The sequence below is a fragment of the Sorex araneus genome, chromosome 1, assembly GCF_027595985.1.
Source record: "Sorex araneus isolate mSorAra2 chromosome 1, mSorAra2.pri, whole genome shotgun sequence".
In the NCBI taxonomy this organism is placed as follows: domain Eukaryota; kingdom Metazoa; phylum Chordata; class Mammalia; order Eulipotyphla; family Soricidae; genus Sorex; species Sorex araneus.
In genome coordinates this window covers 56,755,084-56,769,389 of record NC_073302.1, presented here as the reverse complement: position 1 = coordinate 56,769,389, position 14,306 = coordinate 56,755,084, and positions in this window count along the sequence as shown.

Sequence of the window (14,306 nt, the reverse complement as noted above, 5' to 3'; positions counted from 1 at the left end):
AATTACAGGGGAACGTGCCATACCCAATGTGTCCTGGTCTTTTTTCCAGACTTGTTAAAACAAAACTTTGGGGGACAGAGTCCCCCAATTTGCATTTTTGACAGTTTTCCTTGATGTAAATTAAAGTTGGAGAACCATTGCCTTGGAGAAAGGAAATAATATTGCCACTAGGGTGGTTTGGTTCTCCCTAGACACAGAAAAGTCAGCCCCTCAAGGTTATACACTACAGGGAAGCAGTTTAAAGATTCTCATGGTTTTCACTGGTTCACTAATTAGTTCTGTTTTTACTCTGGTTCATAACCTTATTCTGGCTCCAACCTCTAAAATGGTTCAACTTTTCCTGGCGTTTGCCCACGTCTGAGCTACCAGTTGCCGCAATGGGAAAGACAGGTGGCTGGGCCAGTGGTGCAGGGGGTCTGCTCTCTGCAGGAGACAATTACATGCTCTGAAAAGGACAACCGTGGCTTGTCCTAGGCAACAGAGGGGAACTCTTGTCAGCATTTTGAAAAGCTGGCGCCATGCTTGAAAGAGGCTGACGGGAGCCACTGATGGGTCTGGCTGAAAAACAATTGCTTATGAGGAGGATCAGTGTCAACTTTGAAGTGAGCCATGCTCGAATTAGCACCATCGTGGTAACAAGCAGAATGAGCAGGGCCGAAATGACATATTTAGTCAGGAAAGAGGCCTGTGTTTCAAAAAAAGAATCTGAAAGGAAACAACACGACTTGGATGAGAAGCTTCTGGCTCCTTGTTTGTCTGATGTAAAACATGAGAAAACTCCAGAAAGTTCACATTTAGCTGATGGTCCAGTCTCTGAACCAAGTTACATGTGGAGCTTCAGTATTCCCTCGATGAATGGCACCTGTTCTTTCTGGATTGTTGTACGGGCTCTACCATCCAAGCTTTGTGTGTTCCTAGAAACAAGAGAGCCTCTTTGCTCCAGGCTTTCCAAATGCGGAATTGTGTGCCTTCCCTGCAGCTGACGGAGGAAGCGTTAAACTACATTGCTCTGTTGTAAAATGGACTATATACTTTGGCCCATTTTCCCCGCCTGCATAGGGGTGTCTCCGTGAAGTGTATTTGCTGAGTGTTCGTGTTGTTTTTGATGGTGGCCATGGAGAAGAAATGAATGAATGGGAATACTATCCTCTTTCCAACCTTTGCTTCCTTTGTTGCTCTCCATCGCTTTTTGCTTTAAAGTGATCCCGCCTTTACTAACTTAGAGCTTCAGTTCCAATACCCTGGTTCCTTCATAGGCAATGGCTTCTTTCTCTTCACAAAACCTCCCATCTCAAGACTATGATGGTCAAACTAGGCGCTTGGTCTTCTTCCCGGTTCTGTGTGGGAGTTGAGAAGTGGGGCCGGACATTATTTGTCTTTCAGTTAAATCTTCACGAGCTTTACTTTTTTAACCTCTTGGTGTATAAAATGTTGAAGTACATTTTCTTTAAAGCTTAACTGATGCCTAGTCAAAAGCATTTTGCTTGTGATATGGGCTTCTAGGTTTTTATTGGGTTACTTGATTCATATTAAAAATGATATTATTATGATCATGACTTCCTATTTTAGAGCAGCACTGATTCTGGCTCCTACATCAGTTACATTACAGATGTCACCAAACGCAAGATTGCTGCTGTAGCTGTGAAATGTTGAACAGCTATTGTTGTCTTAATTTGTGTGAAGTGGTCTTTGGTATTTTTTTCCTCCTTCCTTTTAAAAGCATTCTTTAACAAAGTCCTAAATGAACAATTGGAATAAGTTGTTTAGTTTGTAATTGAAATCAGGAATCCAGATGAGCTGTTTAACACTTCCTCACTCAGTCCGGGAAGATAGGGGTAATGCATATTATCCTGACGGTGGTCATGTATTTTTTTTTAGCACTTTTGAAAAGATGAGCAAAAGATCCTTTAAGCACTTCCAATGCCTCAAAAGAAGACATTTTCTAGTAAACCAGAGTATTAGCTGAGATATTAATTCACTGTTGGAAAATCTTCCAAAAATAGTTTTTACATAGGTTGGAAAAGAGACATCATTTTTAAAGCACCCATTTAAGTAGCACTTGGAACTTACAGATTGGGAATCGCTTCCAGGAGGTTATGGAGGAGCGGGTGCACCAAGAGTAACTTGCACATAGAAAATGCTTAGCACAGCTCCTTGCAGTTTAGCCATCTGGCCGATCCCCACTCCCCACCATCCTTCTGTTGCTCACCTGGTGGAGTGCCTGCCCAGGGACAGCAGGGGGCGGGTTTGCAGATCCAAGGCCAGTCTGGTGCTGAAGAAGCAAGCAAGGCAATCCAGCCACGAGATAGGAGAGCCCATTAATTGGCTAATTTTGCTTATAATGTTTGGTCACTGCTTGGCAGGCCCCATAGTCTCATGGGTGGTATTTACTTGGGCTCATTTGGAGTAGTGTTCGGGCTTGAAGATTGGTTTTTTTTTTTTTTTTAACGGGCTTGATGCCATTTTCTAATGGTTCCCATCTAGATGGACTCCTATCTTTCCCTTTGCATTGCCCTCCAGTCTAGATCAATTCTTCTGGTTCTAGTATATGCTGCAAATGGACCACCGTCTCTCAAAATGTCTACTCTTTCCTAACTTCAGACTCTCCTGTCTCAGGTGAAGGAGGATGGCTGGGAATTTGAAATTAGTCACCCTGTTTAAAGAGGATTAGCTGTGGGAATGCTCTTTAAACAAAACCTTTGAACCAGTCTGTCACTGGGTTATAGTTTTGGCTTGCTAAGGCCATCCTGAATCTCCAACACCAAAGAAGGATACTCCCCAAGCATTTAGCACAATCTGGACTTCAGGCATTTTTTTTCTAAATATGTGTGTGTGCACGCGTGTGTGTTTTTAAGATACTTTTTTTTTGTGTGAAAATACATCAGAAATTGTTGAACAAGATGAGCTCACAGCTCCACACTATATTTTATTTTTTTTCCATTTGATGCCAGTTGCCCCTGGATGTTTTTTTCTATTTCTTTAGGATTTTGTCCTTCACACTTCTACATGTCTTAGACACATCTTCTCTTTGACAAATTACCCAACACCTTCTCCAAATTTAATCCTCTTCTAGATTGGAAACGACCAAGTCTCTCTCTGTGAACCTCAGAGTCTTTAAGAACATAATAACTGATAATTTCACTCCTCCTTCACACAATCTCTGGTGTGATTACTTCACAAGAAGCAACATTGCTTTCTGCATCTCTTTCCCCCCTTGTATTAGGAATGTCTTTTTATTCATCATAATTTTCCCAATTCTTGCTTTATGTGTTAAAGATTTCATAAAATCCTATTCCTTCCCAGTGACCATTTTCCTTGTTGGAAGGATATTGGTGGCATATGTCAACACCCAGTGTACATATCTATTTCCTGTATTCCAGCTCCCTTTGCTTTCTCATTTAAAAGATTACTTTATATTCCTAGCTTCCAAATCCACATCCATGGATATGTGACTTTTCAGCTTCCTAGATTTCAGTACTCAAAGTCTTCAGTACCAGATGTTGTTTTTCCCCAGCCTTGTCTACTCACTCCGATGGCACCAGGTACTTGAGATAATTTAATTTTCTGGTAGTGATGAGGAGTTCTGGTTTACAAATGGCAAAATGAGGTGCAGATATGTTCCCCAGAACAAATTAGAGCCTGATTAGACATGGAGCTAATCTTCTAGTGTCTGAGTTATTTGGCCACAGTCCCTAGATCTCCTCATTTCTTTTAGATACTTTTCTGTATGTGCAAAAAAAAGAAAGGCACCATTTTGGGGGTCGTTGTTGTTCATGTTCTGCCCCATTTCCCCTACCATTTGGTGAACATTTTACAAATGCGTTTGATGAAAATGAAAACCTCACATTACATGGAGGAACAACATTTGAGCCTTCATCTAATTTTAAAACTTCTAATAAACTCTCAGAATATTTATTTTTCAGAGGGAATTAATTTCATTAACAGTCAGTTACGGTATTTCTCAAGGATAAGATAGAGTCATGGAAACCCAACTCCTTTGAAGTTATCCATATTAGTGGAAGTTTGGGGTTGGTTGGTGTGCTGGGGGTGGGGGTTGGGGGCTGATCTTGGAGAAAAAAACAAAACTGCATGCATCCTGGAGGAAATGTTCATAGCTAAAATTGAAGTTAAGAGCTCTTCCCTGAGCTCAAGTTTCACTGAAAACCCAAAACCTGGGCCAAATTCAGCAAAAGGCTGATTTGTGGTTGCGATCCTTGAGGACTGAGCAAATTTGATAGTTCATCAGGATTGGTTTCTGGGGGACCTCGGGTCAGTTTGTGGGAGAGAGTCTGTGTCCAATTAGGGCTTGATGTGCAAGGAGAGTTTACTTCTCATCTAAAGATCAGTTTAGGGTTCCACTAAAGAGATGCCACACACATATAGACAGAGATACAGACACAAATATACACACACATAGAAGCTCGTGCACTCACATACTTTTTTGCTGAGTTTCATATGGTTTGTAATTGAGGGGCTTTTTCAATTGCATTTCATGTAGATACTTTCTGACTCGGAGAATTTTGCTTAAAAGGGGGGGGATGTATTTTTTGTGGCAAGAAATTCAGGGCCCTGAAACGAAACAAGGCTGAGAATGTTCTGCAGCTTCACAGGCTACATCAGTCCTGGTCTTCCTCCTCTAACTTTTCCCCTCTGGGAAGGTAGGGAGATCATCACTAGCACTCACTTCAGAAATCCAACTTAAAAGAAACTTTGCTGACACATAAGTGATTTGCAAACACTAGATTTGGAAAAGTCTAATGTGGCTTTCCAGATATTGAGCAGGTACCAACATTCATGCATGCTTTGCTCTCTACCATTCTTTTTCCATAAAACAATTACATCTGCCTATGTATCTTGTCACCAATCAAATCATTGCTTCTTGTTAAAAAGCAAGATGAGGACAAGGCTGCATTCCTTGCATGAGAAAAAAAAAACATAAGTGGATTATTTTGGAAAATTTGATTTTGAGATATGTCTGTTATGAGAGAGAAAGAAAAGAGAGAGAGGATAGAGCTAAATCGCCACTTTTGTGCTATAAAGCCTTTATTGTAGTAAAATAAACTGAATATGTGCTGAAAGAGATTGTTAGAAAAGAACTAGGCAATTGCTGCTTTTAAAAAACACCATGAATAGTAACACAAACCCCCCCCAAAATAAACAATATAAATAGTCCAAACTAGGATGTAAAATCATTTCCAGGTAGCAGTTAGATAAGGAAAAGAATGCACAAAATGGTATTTTTCTCCCTCCTGCTTACCAGGCTTGTTCTCTTTGTTTAGATCTAGCCTCACTTCTTCATATCTAGCAAGATAGATAGCAAGAAGACTGAATTTTGCAATATGGTTGACATCTTAAAGGAAGTTTCAGTTATATGTTAGGAGTTTAGAAGAGATTTTTCTATACTAGAGGGAAGATGGGGGCAAGCATGTGTATGTGTTCATATTTTAAAATAAAAATCCTGTATGTCTGGAAATAATTGAGACCCCATATGGTATATAAATCAATGAAGGAAAATACATAAACAATCGAGATAGCAACCGAGAAACAGATTAATGTAAAATAATATAATTCTATGACACATTGGCTTCTGCCTTCTCTTTTAGGTAATGAAAACATATGTTTGTGTAGTCTGGTTTCCAGGACATTCTCTTTAAATGTCTTCAAAAACATTATCTTATCTCTGGCTCACGATCCTCTTACCCTGCATCCGATGTCTGGGATAATGATGGTGAATGCTCCCAAGATCCAGAAAGCAGTATGTTAACCACACAGTGTTCAAAACTGTTCATCAGACGGAGACACCAGCGTGTGCATATTCTGTGGTGCAGCCACAGAAAGAACAGATGGAGGGCCTTTATATTGTCTGATAATGCAGCTCTTTGAAACGTTGCTGGCTGACTCTCTTCACATCATGTCATGCAGGACAAGAAATGGGACAGGCCCTCTCTGCTTCTCAGTTCATCGACCTGCCATACAATACAACAAACCTGCTTTTTCAAGACCCTCTGAATGAAGGCCTGTGCCTGCAAGGAAATTTTAATTGGATTTCTTTATGAGTTGCAACAATCCAATGAAAAATTATGTAAGAATGCTATGATTCAGTTTTAGCGTGTACTTGAATAATAATAATTTTTTATTTATAACAAAAATTCTTTCAAAAATAATACAAAGTATTTTTTAATGAAAACATCCTGCAACAGCACTTTTCATCTCAATGAAGCCAGGCAGACCAACTTTATCCAGGCGGCTGTGTTATGTGAATGTTCGTGTCATTGTCCCAGCTTAGAAAGTGATTTGAAATGCATAGATTGCAAAGCATTTAAAATGGAGTTTGAGTTTTTCAAAAGCTCATGGTTTGGCTTTCTGGAAGAATAATGTTGTCTTTAACAATGTCCCCTACTTTGAACCGATGTATTGCATTCACGCTTCCCGGAGAGAAGGAAAATGTCCATCACTTTCTATTCTTTGGAGCATCTTTGTGACACTTGGAGATTAAGTCTTCTGTAACATTTTTAGCATAAAGAGACTGGTTAAAATAATATTGAGGATTATTTTTATCCTCCTCATGGAAGTGTGCAAGTGGGTAGAACTTGTCTAAATACTTTCCTTGGTATTCTTTACTAAGAGTTTTCCCTCGCACTTCCACGGTTCCATGCCTCAGTTTGGGGATTCCTAAGCTGCTTTTGAAGTTCAGTGGTGTTTATGCCATCCAACCCCATCACCAAACATTCACACACTGTAATATAAGGTGGCTGCTAATTTAGGCTCATTTTCTTTTTTGACCAAAGCGATCCCTTTACTTATCTTCTTTGTTCATCAATCACACTTTCTCCCCACTGCCTGGAATACATCTTCTTTACCTTGTTCAACTGAGAAACTCACATGCATTCTTCAAATATCATTTCTTCCCAAAGGCCTCTTACCAACCTTCACCCATTCTGAATAAGTGCCTTTTCCTTGGTGCTCCCATCATACCTTGTGAGTATATACTTCTCCATTAGCATCCACGTCACATTGTTAGGTCTGTGTTTATGAGTTGGGCCCCCCCACTAGATATTGAGCAGAATACAAAAGCCATTGACCATATTTATCATTATATCCTTAGTATTTACTCCAGTGTCTGACACAGAAAATGAATTTAATAGATAGTTCATAACTGTAGGAATGAAATGTTAAGTGGATAAAAATCCCATATATATGTATGTATATATATATACATATATCCCTCACACACACATACAGAGCCCTAAAGAAAATCTATCTAAAGAAGCAATCATAAATGTAGGATTTTATACTCCTGAATCAGGGTTTCGTGCTTGATTTGTTCAGAAGTGACTAAAAACATCATATTCATTTATGTTAAACTGATATGCCTAAAAATTGTATGGTGGAAAGCTTTTAAATACATGTATAAATTGGTTGAACAGGGCAACCCAGTAACCAATCACTTGGTATTTGCATGATGGCTCATAATAATAATAGTATCTGACATTAGTATGTGCTTTGCAGTTTTCAAAGTACTTTAACATTCTAGTTCTTGTATTTGTTCAGAAAACATTTATTGAAGGCCTGCTATGTTCTAATCACTCCTCTACTGTGTGCTACATTGAGCAAAATAGACCTCATGGAGTTGACAGTCTAGTGGAGGAGACAGCTCTTAAGTAAATAAGTCATTGTACAGACATGTTTAACCACAATCTGTGCTGTGCATAGAGGGAGCAGGATATAAGAAGGGGATCGACTGTCTTCCTTTGAGTTTTATACCTTTGTTAAGATGGCAGACAAAAATCTATCATGATAAGCCATTTTAAAGCCTAAATAGATAATATTTACAATGGTAAGCGTGAAACCTAGGTTAGATTCCAGGGTTGTTGTTGTTTTTCCCAAATGGGGCTGGGCACAGAGAATAATCCAAGGTGGAACTGCATAAGCTCCTAGCCTGGGACACTCTGAAAACTGCTTTACTGAAGTACAGGAAACGGGTCCCAGGCTGAGAATGGGTCCAAAAAGTAGCCTTTATAAGGGGGAACCAAAGCAGGGAGACTCAGTCCTTGGAGTAAAAGTATGTATTTGCATGGGAAGGTGTTAGAGGTGGGGCAATGTTAGTGATGTCCTCTAGCTGCCTGCTGAAGTGATTTTGGAGACCTGTGGAGTCCTTATCACATGCTAGGTTTTCCAGTGTCAGTCTTCATTTCACAGATGACAAAACAGCTGTATGAAAACTAGTGCTTGCTTGGAGAATTCAGAAGCACACTTAAGATCGCCCAACACAAGGAATTGACCTGTGTCTACAGTATCAAAACCTGTGTATATTACCATCATTTCAGTTTTCTGTCACCTGACTTGCAAATTGGGTGCTTTTTTGTACACTTGACAGTTGCTGTCAATGGAACTTTTATTTTTTAAATTTTTTTTTTAGTCATCCTCACTCTTATGTCAGTGCAAAAACATAAAGAGGATCCCAGGATAACCAGAGAGTTGCTTTTTAAACTATGAAGTTGCGATGTAGGGTTTAAACTTTGGGCAAAACTCTTCACCTCTGTGTGTGTATAGACACTCCCCTCTCACAGCTCCTTGTTTCCACTCCTGTGGGATCCGCATGTGTGCATCTGGAGACATTGTCTGACTGGTGGAGAAGAAATGGATATTCATTTTCAGTAACCATGGAAAGAAAACTTGGTCCAAGGTGCTCTTTTTACCATGGGAAGTAGCTTTGTTGCTAACATTCCTAATCTTTTTCAGCGGGTGAACAGGATAATGATGCTGTTTTGCCGAGGGTCATGGGGAAGGCTGGTGCATGGGGGAGTCGTTGAGCATTCACAGGAGGAAATGCTATAGCAGGCCTTGTAAAACGACTGCCATTCAACACTGTTCCAGCAGTTCCAGCCCCTCAGTTTTCAGTCACTCATAACTTTATGACAAATTCTCCTTATGGGAGCAAGCTTTCCAAGTTCAGTCTCTGCTCCATGGGGGTCAGCTTTTTATGGGAAATTTGTGCTAAATCAGCGTCACTATAGTCAAGTTGGAAAAATAGAAGGCACAATATACTTTCCTTCTTTCAACTTGAAAGAGATGGTCAGCAGGGAGCATCCCTTGACGTTGCTGTCTTGGTGATGTCTCTTGTTTCTAAAAGTTCCAGGCATGGCTGTGATCATAATGCTGATTTTAAAAAGAAGAAGAAAGAGGAGAGAATAAGGAAAGAAAGAAAGAAAGAAAGAAAGAAAGAAAGAAAGAAAGAAAGAAAGAAAGAAAGAAAGAAAGAAAGAAAGAAAGAAAGAAGGAAGAAGAAAGAAAGAAAAAGAAAGAGAGAGAGAGAAAGAGAGAAAGAAAGAAAGAAAGAAAGAAAGAAAGAAAGAAAGAAAGGAAGGAAGGAAGGAAGGAAGGAAGGAAGGAAGGAAGGAAGGAAGGAAGGAAGGAAGGAAGGAAGGAAGGAAGGGAGAGAGAAAGAAAGAAAGAAAGAAAGAAAGAAAGAAAGAAAGAAAGAAAGAAAGAAAGAAAGAAAAGAAAGAAAGAAAGAAAGAAAGAAAGAAAGAAAGAAAGAAAGAGAGAGAGAAAGAGAGAGAAAGAAAGAGAGAGAGAAAGAAAGAGAGGAGAAAGAAAGAAAGAAAGAAAGAAAGAAAGAAAGAAAGAAAGAAAGAAAGAAAGAAAGAAAGAAAGAAAGAAAGGAAGGAAGGAAGGAAGGAAGGAAGGAAGGAAGGAAGGAAGGAAGGAAGGAAGGAAGAAAGAAAGAGAGAGAGAGAGAGAAAGAAAGAAAGAAAGAAAGAAAGAAAGAAAGAAAGAAAGAAAGAAAGAAAGAAAGAAAGAAAGAAAGAAAGAAAGAAAGAAAGAAAGAAAGAAAGAAAGAAAGAAAGCAGCAGCAGCTTCAGGATGTTGGATCAATGACAGAGCCAATAAATAGATATTACAAGGGAACAGAAGGCAAATATGAGAGAAGTTTAGAGGAAAATGTAAACAATTGGAGAGATGATATAACAGAAAATAATAATTGAAAGGAATTTCTCTGATTCAGGAGAAGAAAATTTCAGATTACAATTGGAAACATCTTGCTAGGATGTACACTTCTGTTCATGGGCAAGAAGTTACAAGAGTGGGTTTTTCTCAAATTATTGTCTCCTGTGCCTTCACTAAGTTCTAGACAACACAAAAAGTCACTGAGATCATGTTCCTTTCCTTCTTCCTATGAGCCTGTAATGCAATCCACCATAGTGGATATTACTATTCCTATTTTACGGATGAATAAATAGAAAGGTATTCATTCATTCAATAAATGTGGAGAGTTTGTTTACAACAAGTGATAAAACAAAAATACCAAGCTTAAACAAAACAAAACAAAAGTCCCTTTCTTGGGAAGGTTATGTTTTTATGGGACAGGGCTGACAGAGAGCAAACAAGTAAATAGATACATAACAATGCCTGAGAAGAGCAAAGAGGAAAAACAAAGCACAATATGTGGTGTCACCCTGACCAAAGCAGAGGTCCCTGATCAAGTATATTCCCCAAAGGAGGCCTGTCCTTGAGCACAGAGACCAGAGGAGTGGCATATAAGAAATGCAATTAGATTTAGTTAAGGACAGAGTGATACAAGGTTTTGTGGGGCTTGTGAAGTTTTTAGGTTTTATTCTAATTGCAAAACCTTAGCATTGGAGAATATATATTGTGAATATACAATGAGCTGCTATAATATTATAATAAGGTAGAAATCCATTTAAAAATTTTTAATCCAGGTTCAAAACATTTTTTTGTTTTTGTTTATGCATATTTGGTTGGTTGGAGGGTGGGGGCTATGATCAGGCCTTACTCCTGGCTCTTTATTCAAGGATCATTACTGGAGTTTTAAGGACCGTACTGGGTGCCAGAGATTGAATTCAGGTCGGCTACATGCAAAGCAAGAAACTTACTTGCTGTCCTATTTGGTTCATCTCCTTTAAAAATGATTTTAAAAATACAGATAATAAATAAGCTTGACTGAGGCTTAAGGTAAATACATAGAAGTGGTGAGAAATACACAGATTCTGGATATATTTAAAAGTAAAACTAAATAAACTTCCTGATAGATAAAATGTGAGATGTGGAAGAAAAAGAGGGGTCTCAAAGATTATTCTTAATCTTTCTGGCTTGAATACTAAAATAATAGACATAGCATTCACCAAGACAGGAAAGATTGTAATAAAAGACAGTTTGAAGTGAAACTAAGAGTTTGATTTTAGACATACTGGGTTTGATATGATTATCAGCTGTCCATATATAAATATTTTGAAGAAAGTTAGAATGTAGTTCTTCAATTTAGAAGACCAGGACTTCAGAACAAATGAGGGAGATTTATATAGCATTTAAAGTCACGAGGAGGAATAATGGCCTTGTTACAGCAACTAATGTAGTTAAGATTTCTCAACTCTTCTGTCTTATGACCAATCCTGTGCTTTTCCCACTAGAGCACACTAATGTCATGCATATAGGAAGTGGAGAATAGGGGAAAGCTAAATTCTAGGAGAATAGAGAAAGTTAATAGCTTTGGTTAAGTTTGGCTTCTGTCTTTAACTCATTTTGGCAACTGACTGATAGAGATAAGGCATTCTGTGCTCCTGCACCTGAAGTCTCATTATAGGTTGAATTTGGCTCTCCCCACAAATTCATGTCAAGTCCTCACTTCCAAATAAACTCATTAGGTGACCTTATTAAGAAATCAGATCATACACTCTACTAGACTATCAACTAAGCCAGAGCCCCACGCCGGCTGATGATGGGAAATAACCATCTTCTTCGGTTTTTTTTCCCTTTGTCAGACAGCGTGGCGATTACTAAACAGGTGTGAACTCGGTGGCTCGGGGCAAGGGGAAAAAAGAAAAGTTATATAACAAACAGCGAGACTTAATATCTCTAGATTCTTAGCAATGGAGAACTATCAAATGCTTCCTTGGCAATAGGACTGTCTTTTTCTTTTTTGGGGGGAAACCCCAGCAACGGTAGTGAGTTGTGTATTGAAACATGGAATGTAATCGAGATAAAGCGTAAACGAAGTGAAACTTATCACTTACAAGGGTGGGGACTGGGGAGGTGGGAGGGGGCGGTAGATATACTGGGGGGGTTGGTGATGGAAGATTGGCACTGGTGAAGGGAAGGGTGTTTGAGTATTGTATAACTGACATAATCCTGAGAACTATGTAACCCTCCACTTGGTGATTCAATAAAAAAAAATTTAAAAAAAAGAAATCAGATCATAATAAATATAATTAGTAAACATAGGGTCATCAGGGTGTGCCTTAATCCCAAATGATGGCACCCTTGAAAAGCAAAAATGTGAACAACAAGGTACACATAGAGAGAAGAGAATGTAAGGAGACGTGGGAAGATCAGTTATCTGCTAGCCAAAGGAGAAAACTTGGAACAGATTTTCTCTCACAGCCCTTAGACGGAACAAGTCCACTGTCCCTTTGATTTCAAACCCATCATCCTCTAGAATTGTGAGATGATAAAGTTTTGTTTTTTAATCACCCAGTGTGTGGTGCCTTGCTTCAATCCCTCTTGAAAATTTTATAGAGTTCTCCATACACATATCTCCAGCAGGTACATACCACAAGATACGAGACTTGACCTGAGAACAGAATATTTGTGCAAAAAAAAAAAAAGAATACCTTTTCTTGTCCGTTTGTTGTAAAGTTCTAGGATTTGTCAAAATCAAAAAAAATGATGCATTGTTTTCCAGCTGTCCCAGTGGCTCTGTTAAACCTGACCCCCTTTAAGACTTGTTTCCTTGTTGTGACTCCTCTTTCTTCTACTTACATAGTTAAGATTTCTCAACACCTCTGGCTTGTTATGGACCGAGTTCATCACAATATAGTTTTTCAATATAGTTTTTCCCTCTATGGTCATGCCTAGGCCACTACTGTTGTAATTTTCATATATGGCCCTTGAATATTCTTTTTTTAAATTTATTCTTTTATTGAATCACCATGTGGAAAGTTACAAAACTTTCAGGTTTAAGTGTCAGTTATACAATGCTCGAACACCCATCCCTTCACCAGTGCACATATTCCACCACCAAGAATCACAGTATACCTCCCCCCCTCCCCACCACCACCCCAGCCCCCCACCCTGCCTGTGTAACTGGTAAATTTCACTTTACTTTCACTTTACTTTGATTCCATTCAATATATCAACAAAAACTCACTATTATTGTTTGGAGTTTCTCCCCCCTAAAATCGACCTGCTGAAAAGGAAGCATTTGATAATTTGTTTTCCATTGCTGAGAATGAAGAGATATGAGGTCGAGTGGCCGCATTAGTGGCCACACGGTTTTGGATTTCTGTATTTTAGTATTTTAGCAACTAAGACCAGAGAAATATCTGCCAGAAATTGCATCATTGTAAGCTTGTACCTCTCAGCTACTTTATATTCCACATATGAGTGCAATCTTTCTATGTCTGTCTCTTTCTTTCTGACTCATTTCACTCAGCATGATACTTTCCATGTTGGTCCACTTATATGCAAATTTTATGACTTCATGTTTTCTGACAGCTACATAGTATTCCATTGTGTAGATATACCAGAGTTTCGTTAACCAGTCATCTGTTTTTGGGCACTCTTGTGTTTTCCATATTGTGGCTATTGTAAACAGTGTGGCAATGAACATAGAAATGCAGATGTCATCTCTACTATACCTTTTTGCCTCTCCAGGATATATTCCCAGGAGTGGTATTGCTGGGTCAAGTGGAAGTTCAATTTCTAACTTTTTGAGAATCGTCCATATTGTTTTCCAAGAGGGCTAAACCAGTCGGCATTCCCACCAGCAGTGAAGGAGAGTCCCTTTCTCCCCACATCCACGCCAACACTGGTTGGTTGCTTTTGTTTTTTGGGATGTGAGGCCCTTGAATATTCTAGGGGCTCTGAGAAGAGTCCTAAACTTCAGTTGAGAAACACTGCCTTAAATAAACCCAACCTTATCCATTCACTGGCAAGAAAGAAGTTTAAATGCTAAAGATTTGGCCTACCATCTTCATCATTTATTCTTTAAAAACCATGAGACAGAAATCTGCTTCTCTGATCTATTCTTCCCTTCTGATCTTGAGTTTTGCATGCCTTCCTGTAAGGACATCATTCCCAGACACTGAACAGCAATCTCTCTCTTCTTTCTCTCTCTCTCCCTCCCCTCCCCCTTCTTTCTTTTGTTTAAATGCTGGGTTCATAACTAGCAGTACCAGGCATCAATCCCAGGGCCTTACATATGCAAGGTGTGTGCTGTACCATTAAGCAACACCCCAGTCTGTCCTACATATATTTCTCAAACGCTTAAAATGCTTTTCCTTGTA